We start from the raw sequence: 12,626 nt of genomic DNA on the forward strand, positions 1-12,626 counted from the left end.
TGTTAAATATTTTTGGTATCATTTAAAAAATATTGTCAAATATAAATAAATATTATTAATATATTTTCTCGATATTTTATCAAATGTTATGTATAATTTATATTGATAAATGTTTTATGCAATTTATAAACTCCAAACATCAATAATAATAATAATGATTAATTGCATTACAATCTATATCAAAATTATTTTTATTGTTTTTTTTAACTTTGACCAATGCCTTGATGATGATATTTTTGTTAACATTAATGTCTTATATGAGAGACATGTGACTTATGTAGGGACTAATAAATAAATAATTAATAATTATGGACTAAATTACAATTGAATTAAATAGGAGAAGTTTCTAAAGGTAAGTGCTACTTAATGAGAGTAGTGATTATAAAAGACATTAATATTCACTAATGTGAAATAAAGTCTCCTTTCTCACAGAAAAATATTCTCTCTAACCCGTAGCCACGACACAAAGAATAGTCAAGGAAGCGGAACTCTTATTTCTGTCTTCTCTTCTTTCAAGAAAATCAAAGTATCCCGCCAAAGAGAAGTCTCACTATGGAAAAAGGTACACACTTTTTATTTATTATCTTTGAGAATTATATGTTTCAAAATCTTATTGGTTTCGTATAATTGTTAATTTAGGGAATCCTTAAAAAAAATTACATGTGGCATCGGAACATCTGTTATGAAATTTATGATTCTCCAAGAATGATTTTTTTTTCTTCCAATTATGCATGAACTCTAATAATGAAATTTATGAATTATTTTATTTTTTCCGGTGCAAGTATGAAATTTTATATTAAAAAAGATATCAATTAAATTGACTTTTAAATCACACGTATGAATGATATTTTACCGCGTGAAATTATATTATTTTGAACGTGATTAATGGAGAAAGCAAAAAGGTACGCTGGTGTTGAATGCACATGGCCAATTCCTGGGATGATAAACAATTTCTCTCTCACACATTTACTTGTACGTGATTTATTGTGAGGCCATAAAATATGGCAATTATGTTTTACCTTTTGAGAATGGATTTGGAGGCAAATTTACTATAGGGGGTACTTTTAAAAACTAATTACTAAAGAGGGTCTCTTTTTAAACAATTTGCAAAGGGAGTCTGTTCTTGCAAGGATGTCGCCAGAAGAACTGGCGAGAAGCTCGTACCGCCATCAGCAATGGCGAGAAAGCTGCTGACATGGCTGGGTGCCGCCGTTGAAGATGGCGAGAAGCCTGCTGAGTTGGAGGGTGCCACCAGTCGCACAGGTGAGATGCTTCCACGTTGGATCCGCCAACTGCATTGGTGAGAAGCGCTGAGCTGGAGGGTCACACCTATCCCATTGGCGAGACAGTTGCTGCTAGGGTTGCAGTGTTCCAGGGTAGGCTTTAGTGTTGCAGTGTTTAGGGCTTGCAGGGTTTGCATGTGAACGTTTTTTAGCGTTGCTTTTGAACGTTTTTGAATGTTGAGCATTTACTTTTTCTGCTATAAAAAAAAAAAACTCCATGAACAAAGTTAACTTACATTTCAAAGTTACAAAGCTTCTTCTCCCCCAAATTTCTGAGCTTCTCCTCCAGTGTGCTACCCTTTCCTTTGTTCTTCAATTTTCGTGTGTGCTTTTTCTCCTCCATAATCCCTGGTAAGTATTTTTTGAAGTGTCTAATATTTATGTATTCTGTTCTTAATATTATAAAAAGATTAGATTAGTTAGTATTAATAGGTATTTCAAGATTAGGTTAGTTAGTTTTAAAATGTATTCTATTGTTAATTTTTATGTATTAATAGGTATTTGAAGGTTAGGTTAATTAGCATGAAAATATTATTTAGTTAGTTAGTATGAAAATATTATTTGGTTGTTGTATATAACCTGAGATATTATATGTGTTATATATGTATGATATTTTAGTTAGACACACGTAATATAGCTTTAGTTAGGCATATGTAATATTAGTTTTTGTAATATTAGACACAAGTTAATATTAGTTTTAGGTATATATATCTAAAATTTAGACACACGTAAATTTTGAGCTTTTGTAATATTAGGCTAAATAATTTTGAGTTTTAAATAAATGAGTTGATAAGTTATATGATTTGATTTAGTTATTTTTAGTTTGAATTTTTTTAATATATATATATATATATATGATAGGGTAGTTTACGTTAGTATATGGTAGGTTTTATTTTTAGTTTGTAGGTTAATATTTTTTGTTTTACGAAACTTACGTTATTAAATACATATTATGAGATATTATATGTGTTATATATATATATAATATTTTAGTTAGACATATTAGCTTTAGATAGGCACACGTAATATTAGCTTTTGTAATATTAGACACAAGTTAATATTAGCTTAGGTATATTTATCTAAAATTTAGACACACGTAAATTTTGAACTTTGTTAATATTAGGCTAAATAATTTTTAGGTTTTGTAATAATATTAGGCTAAATAATTTTGAATTTTAAATAAATGAGTTGATTAGTTATATTATTTGATTTAGTTATTTTTAGTATATATATATATATATATATATATATATATATATATATATATATATATATATATATATATATATATATATGATATGGTAGTTTACGTTAGTACATGGTAGGTTTTATTTTTAGTTTGCAGGTTAATATTCTATGTTTTAGGAAATTTACGTTATTAAATATATGATACATTGTACATTATTATTATTTTTGTATATATATTGTTTAAATAATTTTTGGCATTTCAATATTTGTTTGTATTTTAATTTATTTGTTAGTCCATATTTTATTGAATTATTTATTTGTTAATTGTAGAATATATTATGTTAATTATTTAAATTTGTGTGTGTATGTATTTGAAATTATTTGTAAAATATATTTAAATTTTAGTATTTGTAGAATTTTTTTAAATTTTAGTATTTGTAGAATATATTTAAATTTTATTATTTGTAGAATATATTTTGTTATGAAATAATAATATTTTGTTATTTATTTAAATTTGTATAATATATATTTAATAATGTTTTTATAAATGTGCGTAGTTTAATTTATATTATCTAGAAATAATGTATAAATTGATTTGTAAATTGATTGTATTATATTTTATTTTGTAGTAGTAATGGCATCTTCATCGTCATGTCCATTACATATTAAAATTAAGTCCGGCCCCATCGATGGTGATGTATTATGGATGCAACCTAAGCATGTTTCAGAACATGTTTGGAATGGGGAAGAAGATAAGAAATTACATATCAGACGAGTTGTCCCCACGTATCAAGGGGAAGAAGAAATTCCAGAGCAAATTTTTCCTTTTCTTCGACAATCTAGTTTTTACTCGATTATGAAGATGAGATACTTAAAAATAAATGTATCATTAATTAGTGCTCTGATAGAAAGATGAAGGCCGGAAACACATACGTTTCACATGAGATGCGGAGAGTGTACTATTACTCTCCAAGACGTACGTCTCTGTATTGTTAGGTATACGTGTGGATGGTTTACCATTAATCGGTCCAATAAATCTTGATTGGGCTGATTTATGTGAGGAATTATTGAGAGTCAGACCAAAAGAAGGTGAAATTAAAGGTAGTGTGGTTAAATTAAGTTGGCTGGTTCACCATTTTGCACAAATAAATAACGACGACGACGAAGAACAAGTACGAAGGTTTGCCCGTGCATGGATACTGAGATTCATTGGAGGTGTCTTGTTCATTGACAAAAGCAGTAACAAAGTTTCTCTATGGTACCTTCAATTTTTACGTGACTTTGAAGAATGTGGCACATATGCATGTGGAGCTGCTGTACTTGGTTTTCTATACAGAGAGATGTGCAGTGCCACCGATTATAAAACTAAATCAATTGGAGGTATGTGCATCTTACTACAAATGTGGGTATGAGAACGATGTCCAACCTTGGCTCCAAAGAGGACTCCTTCCCAAGTAGAAAATAAACCACTGGGGCACAAGTTATTCATTTTTAAAAGTGTCTTTCATTTCAATAGAATAAATGGTTTTAGGGTATATTAAATTTGAGCTTCAAATTTGATTCTAACCATAAAAATTATTACTTCAAAATAAAAAATTTGTACATGATAAATAAATAAAAGGAAAGAAGGCTTTCTTTAAATAAATACAAAATATCCTTACTATAGAATCAGCAAACTTCAAACGAAAGTCTTTCTTCCTCTCTTCACACTACTTTCTTCCTCTCTTCACACTATTTGTTACTCTCTTCAGTGTCAAAATTTTGCAAGTGCTGAGTGTCATTGCAAGTGCTCTATTTAAAGAAAATTTACAGCAAAGCTGAAGCTATCTGCAACGTAAATTTACACGCCATTAGAGAAAAACTGTATGCATGTCACCTCCTACATGCCTACCTGAATATCGTAATCTTTAACCTACAATGCATGTGACCTGCTGCATGCTTCTGATTGCCCTAACCAATGCAACAACAGTTCCCTAGTCTCCTCCAAAACAAGAACGTGCCCTAGCTTAGCCTGAGTCATGGCCACCTTGGTCTCGCAGGAGCCAATGACGGGATTGTCCATGTTGGCATGTCCCGCCATTCGTACTGGCGGCATGGGCTCGTGTCTCGCAGGAAGAACTGACGAGATCAGTGATGGAGTGCATCTCGCCTGTGCCACTGGCGGCACCCTCCAGCTCAGCAGGCTTCTCGCCATCTTCAATGGAGGCACCCAGCCATGTCAGCAACTTTCTCGCCACTGCTGATGGCGGTACGAGCTTTTCGCCAATTCTTCTGGCGGCATCCTTGCAAGAACAGACCCCTTTGAAAATTGTTTAAAAAGAGACCCTCTTTGGTAATTAGTTTTTAAAAGTACCCCCCTACAGTAAATTTTCCTGGATTTGGACGTTAAGCCAAAGCTTTTACGTTTTCCAATTCTTTTGAACCTTACGTACGTGATATCTTGGAATGAATGGAATGAAAAGCAAAAGTCCTCTCTCTTGTACATTCCTCTCACAAGTGAAAGGAAGTTTTTGGAATTGCTATTCCAATAAACTTTTTTCTATTCTCAATCCCATGTGCTTAATTTTTTTAAAATATTATTGTTGAATGTCATTAAAGGATTTAAAGTTTATGTTTAGGAATTAAATTAACGTAAATGCTTTGAAATTGTCAATAGTAATAAATATGTATATGTTACATATTTGTTTGAACGTGTTTGAATGCAAAAGACAAATAAATGTGAATATTATTTTATGACTTGAAATGAAATTAATAACAATAAGTATGTGCAGGGCATATATTTGGTTTGAATTAAGTGTATGATAGATTTGTTAGTCACCAAATTGGTCAAATCTATAAGGTTACTTAATTCCAAATTAGTGATTATTTCAATTACTCATAGAATAATAGACGTTAAGTTATATGATTATTGGTTTATGGGTAGATTGAAATTCATTGTTGTAAGGCATTTATGGATCACCCAAAGGTTGATTAGTTATTCTTATAATTAATGAATATAATTGTAGCCAATTTATGTGCATCATTAGTTTTATTTATATACCCAAAGAAAATAAGTACTACTAATTGGTGCATATTTAATTGCCAAATAATGTTAAGAATTTTATTAGCATCATCATGTTTGTATGTTGTGTGTTGGTGTATCACCCAAAGGAGAACATCAATATACATTAACCGTTATTTGAACAAATCATATGTATGACATGTGTTTTATTTCTCAAAACATTTATGTGAATTTTATTATGAAGAGAAAGTTCATTATAAAACTTGGGAAAGATCTAACATACTTAGCCTAATGTTCATGAGAATGACTGCTGCAGAAAGTATTAAGACAACTCTCCCTAAGATCGATAATGCTAAAGAATTTATGGGGTTAGTGGGAGAACGCTCTCAAAAAATTGATAAGCCTCTTCCTGGGACATTAATAAGTACATTGACCTTCATGAAGTTTGATGGTTCACGTACTATGCATGAACATGTCATTGAGATGATAAACATTGCAGCAAGACTTAAGACCTTGGGAATAACTGTGAATGAGAACTTCCTTGTTCAATTCATTTTGAACTCATTACTGTCTGAGTATGGCCCGTTCCAAATGAGCCATAATACCATGAAAGATAAATGGAATGTGAATGAATTGCACAGTATGTTAGTTCAGGAAGAAACGAGGCTTAGGAATCAAGCAAGTCACTCAGGCCATTATGTAAGCCACCAAGGGAATTAAGGAGCTGAAAAGAAATTTATGAAGAAGCATGTTAAAGGAAAATGACCTTTAAATATCAATGGCTTTGCAAATCTAGAAGAAGGTATTAATGAGCAATAATTGTCAATTTTGTGGAAAATCTGGATACTTCTAGAAAGATTTCCCAAAGCGTAAGTCTTGGTTCGAAAAGAAATGTGAGCTTTATGCTCATGTATGTTTTGAATCAAAATTAATTGAAGTTCCCCATAATACATGGTGGATTGATTCAGGATGCACAACACGTGTTTCTAATACTATGTAGGGATTTCTTACAATCCAAGCCATAAGCCCAAATGAGAAGTTCGTCTTCAAGGAAAATAGAGTGAAAGTTCCAGTGGAAGCAGTCAGGACTTATTGTTTAAAACTCGACGTTGGACATCATTTAGATTTACAAGAAACTTTTTATGTACCTAGTTTATCTAGGAATTTAGTTTCATTATCTAAACTTGATGTTACTGGATATTCTTTTAATTTTGGTAATGGATGTTTCAGTTTATTTAAGCATAATCATCTCATTGGTACCGATGTTCTTTGTGATGGTTTATATAAATTAGATGGTTTGTATGCTGAAACTGTTTTAACTATGCATCGTAATGTTGGCACTAAACGTAGTTTAGTGAATGGACGATATTCTTTCTTGTGGCATAAAAGTTTGTCACATTTCTAGAGAAAGGATTGAAAGATTAATAACAAATGAAATTCTTCACGATCTAGATTTTGCGGATCTAAATATTTGTGTGGATTGTATTAAGGGAAAACAAACAAAATATACAAAGAAATAAGCTACAAGAAACACTCAGTTTCTTGAAATTGTACATACTGATATTTGTGGACCTTTTGATGTTAATTCTTTTGAAAAGGAAATATACTTTATCACCTTTATTGATGACCATTCACTTTATGGTTATGTCTACTTACTGTATGATAAATCTCAAGCAGTGGATGCCTTAGAAACTTACTTGAATGAAGTAGAAAGACAATTAAACAGAAAGGTGAAAGTTGAAAGGTCTGATAGAGGTGGTGAGTATTACGAAAGATATAATGAAACTTGGCAATATCCAGGTCCATTTGCTAAATTCCTTCAGAAACGTGGCATTTGTGTGCGATACATAATACCTGGTACACCACAACAAAATGGTGTATCAAAAAGGTGTAATAGAACTTTAATGGATATTGTTAGGAGTATGTTAAGCAATTCAACTTTACCCATATCTTTGTGAATGTATACCTTGAAAACTGCCATGTATTTGTTAAATAGGATTCCTAGTAAGGCAATTCCAAAGATACCTTTTGAACTGTGGACGAATAGGACACCTGGTATAAGGAACCTAGATGTTTAGGGTTGCCAGGCAGAAATAAGGATTTATAATCCACAAGAAAGAAAATTGGATGCAAGAACAATCGGTGGATATTTTGTTGGTTATCCAGAAAAGTCAAAGGGGTATATGTTTTATTTTCCTAATCACAGTATGAGAATTGTTGAAACTGGAAATGCAAGGTTCATTGAAAATGGTGAAATCAATAGGAGTATAGTTTCACAAGATGTGGAAATTAAAGAAGTTAGAGTACAAGTCCCTTTAGCTTGTGCCTTTAGCAATAAGGTGATTGCTCCTTTAGTTGTTGTTCTAAAAAATAATGAAGAATGAGCCCATGATACATAATGAACCTATTGTGGAAAAACCACAAGAAGTGGTATTAAGGAGGTCTTAAGAGAAAGGAGAACAGTTATTTTGAATGACTATATGATATACCTACATGAAACAAAAATAGACTTAAGCATTAATGATAATGATCCAGTTTCGTTTTCACAAGCTGTAAGTTGTGATAATTTTGAGAAGTGGTTAAATGACATGAAAGAAGAGATAAATTCCATGAAACATAATGGTGTTTGGGACGTTCTAGAATTCCCAAAGGGTTGTAAGAGAGTTGGTTGTAAATAGGTCTTCAAGACTAAATGTGACTCTCATAGAAACCTTGAACATTACAAGGCTAGACTTGTTGCTAAGGGATTTACTCAGAAAGATGACATTGATAGACGTTTTCACCGGTCTCATAAAAGGATTCTTTCAGGATTATCATGACATTAGTAGCCCATTATGATTTGGAGCTACATCAGATGAATGTGAAAACTTCCTTTCATAATGGAGATTTAGAGGAAATTGTTTATATGGACCAACTAATAGGGTTTTCAGTTGAAGGAAAGGAACATATGGTGTGCAAATTAAAGAAATCAATATACAGTCTTAAACAAGCATCCCGCAAATGGTATTTGAGGTTTAATGAAACCATGGCTTCCTTTAAATTAAAGGAAAATACTTTTGATCAGTGTATACATTTGAAGGTCAATGGTAGTAAGGTTTAATTAAACAAGCATCCCGCAAATGGTATTTGAGGTTTAATGAAACCATTACTTCCTTTAAATTAAAGGAAAATACTTTTGATCAGTGTATACATCTGAAGGTCAATGGTAGTAAGGTTATTTTTCTAATTTGGTATGTTGATGATATCTTGCTTGCAACTAATGATCTTAGTCTTCTTCATGAGACTAAGAATTTTCTCTCTAGTAACTTTGAAATGAAAGATATGGGTGAGACAGGCTATGTGATAGGAATAGAAATATTTCGTGATAAATCACAAGGATTATTGGGCTTATCTCAGAAAATATATATCAATAAAGTACTAGAGAGATTCGGGATGGAAAAGTGTTCAGCATCACCCGTTCCAATTTAGAAAGGAGACAAATTTAGTCTCGCACAATGTCCTAAATGATTTGGAATGAAAACAAATGGAAGCAATTTCGTATGCATTAGATGTTATTGCATTTACCATGGAAGCTGAATTTGTAGTATTTTTTAGGCTACAATTCAGGCTAATTGGTTGTGAAACTTTATTTTAGGGCTTGGAATTGTCAATAGTATTGCTAGGCCACTGAAAATGTATTGTGATAACTCCACAATAGTATTTTTTTTAAAGAACGACAAGTTCTAAGGGTACTAAGCATATGGAATTGAAGTACTTTGTCGTGAAGGAAGAAGTTCAGAAACAAAGAGTGTCAATAGAACATAATAGCATAAACTTTATGATATCTGACCCTTTGACAAAGGAATTAACACCCAAGACATTTATAGAACATGTTGAAAGTATGAACGTTATTGTTATTAATGATCATTAAGTGTAATTTACCTTATGCATTTTAGTGACACTCTGAACTCATTTATGATATGTTTCTGATTACTTGTTCTCTATGTTTGCATGCATATTTGTATTAGAATAATGCTAGCAAGTTTTGTCTTAAATAAAGACATTTGTTGGACCAATTATGTACTCCTAACTAATGGTCATATTATGGAGAAAACTAATTTGTAGTACATGGAAGGAACTATGTCGATTAAGTGATGTACAACCGCCATGACTCAAATTGGTTCATATTCTTAATCATGAAATTATGATGTACCCAATGTATAGAATGGTTTAGTCATTTTAATGCGCATTATATTAGTTTAATCTATTTATTTATTTAGTCCATAGTGTTTAGTAATGTCACATGAGTCAAGTGGAAGAATGCTAAAATTAATGTCTCATGTGAGAGTCATTCGACTTATATAGGGACTAATAAATAAATAATTAATAATTAGGGACTAAATTGTAATTAGGTTAAATAGGCTAAGTTTCTAAAGGTAACTGCTACTTAATGAGAGTAGTGGTTATAAAAGGGGTTAATACCCATAAAAGTATTCTCTGTAACCCCTAACCATCACGAACGTATAGAGAGACAAAAAGAATAATCAAGGAAGCGAAACTCTTGTTTGTGTCTTATTTTCTTCCAAGGAAATCAAAGTAAATTGAAGAGAAGTTTCACTATGGAAAAAGGTACGCACTTTTTATCTATTATTTATGAGAATCATATGTTTCAAGATTTTGTTGGTTTCCTATAATTGTTAATCTAGGAAATCCTTAAAAGTTTTTTTCAATCTTTGGTCAATATCTATACACATTCAAGAATTTTTTTTCTCTTTTAATCATATTTTTTCATTCATAAGGTTCCAACCAAAAACTTTACTTAAGAGTGTTCAACTCAATTCCACTCAAACTAATGATAAGTTTGTATTTAGGATAAAATTTGAATTTATACTTTATAGTTTATTGTAATTTTTATTATTTTTATTCTAAATATTTTAATAAAAATCTTCATTTATAATATCTTTTAATATTATATGATTTTTTTCTAATTATTGTACTATTTATAGTAATTATCTTTAAATTTAACAAATGTTTGATTTTAAAGTGACAATAATGATCTATTCTTAATATTTAATTTAATAAAATTTTAAAATTATCTTAAAAATTAAAACTAAAATTATCTGGTTATTTTTTATATTATTTTAAATTTATTAAATAATTCTATATATTTTTATTTTTTTATATATAGTGAGTCACTAGCCGTAATAAGATTTGAACCTAAAATCCACACTAACCACCCAAACCTTCTACCAAGATAACCGTAGTGGGCTAACGATTTTTAATTTGATAGGTTGACTTAATATTTTCAATTTTCAACTAACATCTTTCATTAAAAATTAACTTTTCAACTTTCAATTAAATATTTTCAAAAATTCTTATGAAAATATATTTTGTTAAACAATTCAAATAAATTCATCTTAAAAACATTCATTCTTTTTGTTTATTGGAAAAGATAATTATATTAAATCTGATAGCAACAACAACATTAGTGGAAACCAAGCCAGTAGTACCAAACAAACCATAAACAACACCAAGCCTGCGTACCTGAGTGATTATGCTTATTAGGGGACAACATTCGTGCCTTCTTTCCGTTAGGGGACAAACTTAGTGTTCATCCCATTCTGTTATAATACAATATATATTATATTAATCATTAATAATTTGTAAGAATCCTATAAATACCATATCAATGAAGGAAAGAGCACACACAAAAATCAATCTACTTATCTTTCATTAGTTCTTCATTTATCTTCTTTTGCTTCATTGATAGCCACTGCTATCAATTTGGTCCGACCTATCCTTTTCCCTGCATTATGCCAAAACACAATACTCGCCAATCTTCCATTGAAAGGCTCGAGGAAGTCATGAACCGCCTAACCCAAGGGCATAACAACTTAACTCAGGGGCAAAATACCTTGACCCAGAACCATGTAGCCCTGGCCCAAGCTCAATCCCTCACAAATAGCAAAATAGACTCCATCTTGGAGCGACTCGCTGCTCTCACAATGATTCCCTCCTCGCCGAAATCACCACCCACTTCCCCACCATCAACATCCCCTCCATCACCCTTTTGGCCTCATATGAAGCTCGACATCCCACGATTCGATGGCCAGGATCCACTTTGGTGGATTTTCAAAATTACACAGTTCTTCGACTACCAGTGTGTTCCTGATGCAGAACACCTTACCATTGCGTCGTTCTATATGGATGGATCGGCCCTGTCCTAGTATCAATGGATGTCCAGGAATGGTTTCCTGACATCATGGCTAGCCATGCTACAGGCCCTCGAATCCTGCTTTGCCTCGTCGTATTACGATGACCCTCAAGGAGCCATTTTTAAACTCCAACACCTAGGTACAATTAATGATTACCTTAGTGAATTCGAGAAGCTCGTGAATCGTGTCGCCAAATTAGCCCTTCAATTCTTGCTCAGTTGTTTCATTTCTGGATTGAACCCTGAGCTTTGTAGGGAGGTACAAGCCTTCCAGCCAATGTCGCTTTCGCAAGCAGTTGCTCTTGAAAAGTTACAAGAAGACAAACTCAACGATAAACGCCGTAGCCTTCGCTCCTTCACTCACGGTAACCCTACGGCCATAACTTTTCCCTCCATTACGGCTAAGCTTTCCCTCAAATGATAGACCTCGGAAGAGATCGCCATTTGTCACGATAAGGGTTTATACTATTATTGCAAAGAAAAATGGATTACGGGACTTTGTTGTAAGCCCCATATCCACCTTTTTATCATAGATGACGACATTGACCCTCTCCTTTCACCTTCGAGCCCTCCTATCGACTCAGATTCCTCACCACCACCACTTCCTTCCTCTTTGGGCACACCTTTGCTCAACTTGAACGCCATGACTGGTATGCCGACGCTGGAGACCTTTTGCGTTTATGGTGTCATCAACCACCAACGCGTGATCATTCATGTTGATGGGGGTAGTACCCACAATTTCTTTCAGACGTGGGTCGCAAAATTTCTAGGGTTACCCTCTTCCCCTATGGGCCCTCTTCAGGTGATGGTGGGTAATGGCAATTTCATGCAGTGCCAATCCCTCTTCACCCAGGTTCTGATAACAGTACAGGGCCATGTCTTCACCATAGGTCTTTCGCACTCCCCTTATCTGGTGCCGACATCGTTCTGGGAGTTGAATGTCTTAAAGGATTAGGGCCCG

This window comes from Glycine max, chromosome 5 (assembly GCF_000004515.6).
Source record: "Glycine max cultivar Williams 82 chromosome 5, Glycine_max_v4.0, whole genome shotgun sequence".
In the NCBI taxonomy this organism is placed as follows: Eukaryota; Viridiplantae; Streptophyta; class Magnoliopsida; order Fabales; family Fabaceae; genus Glycine; species Glycine max.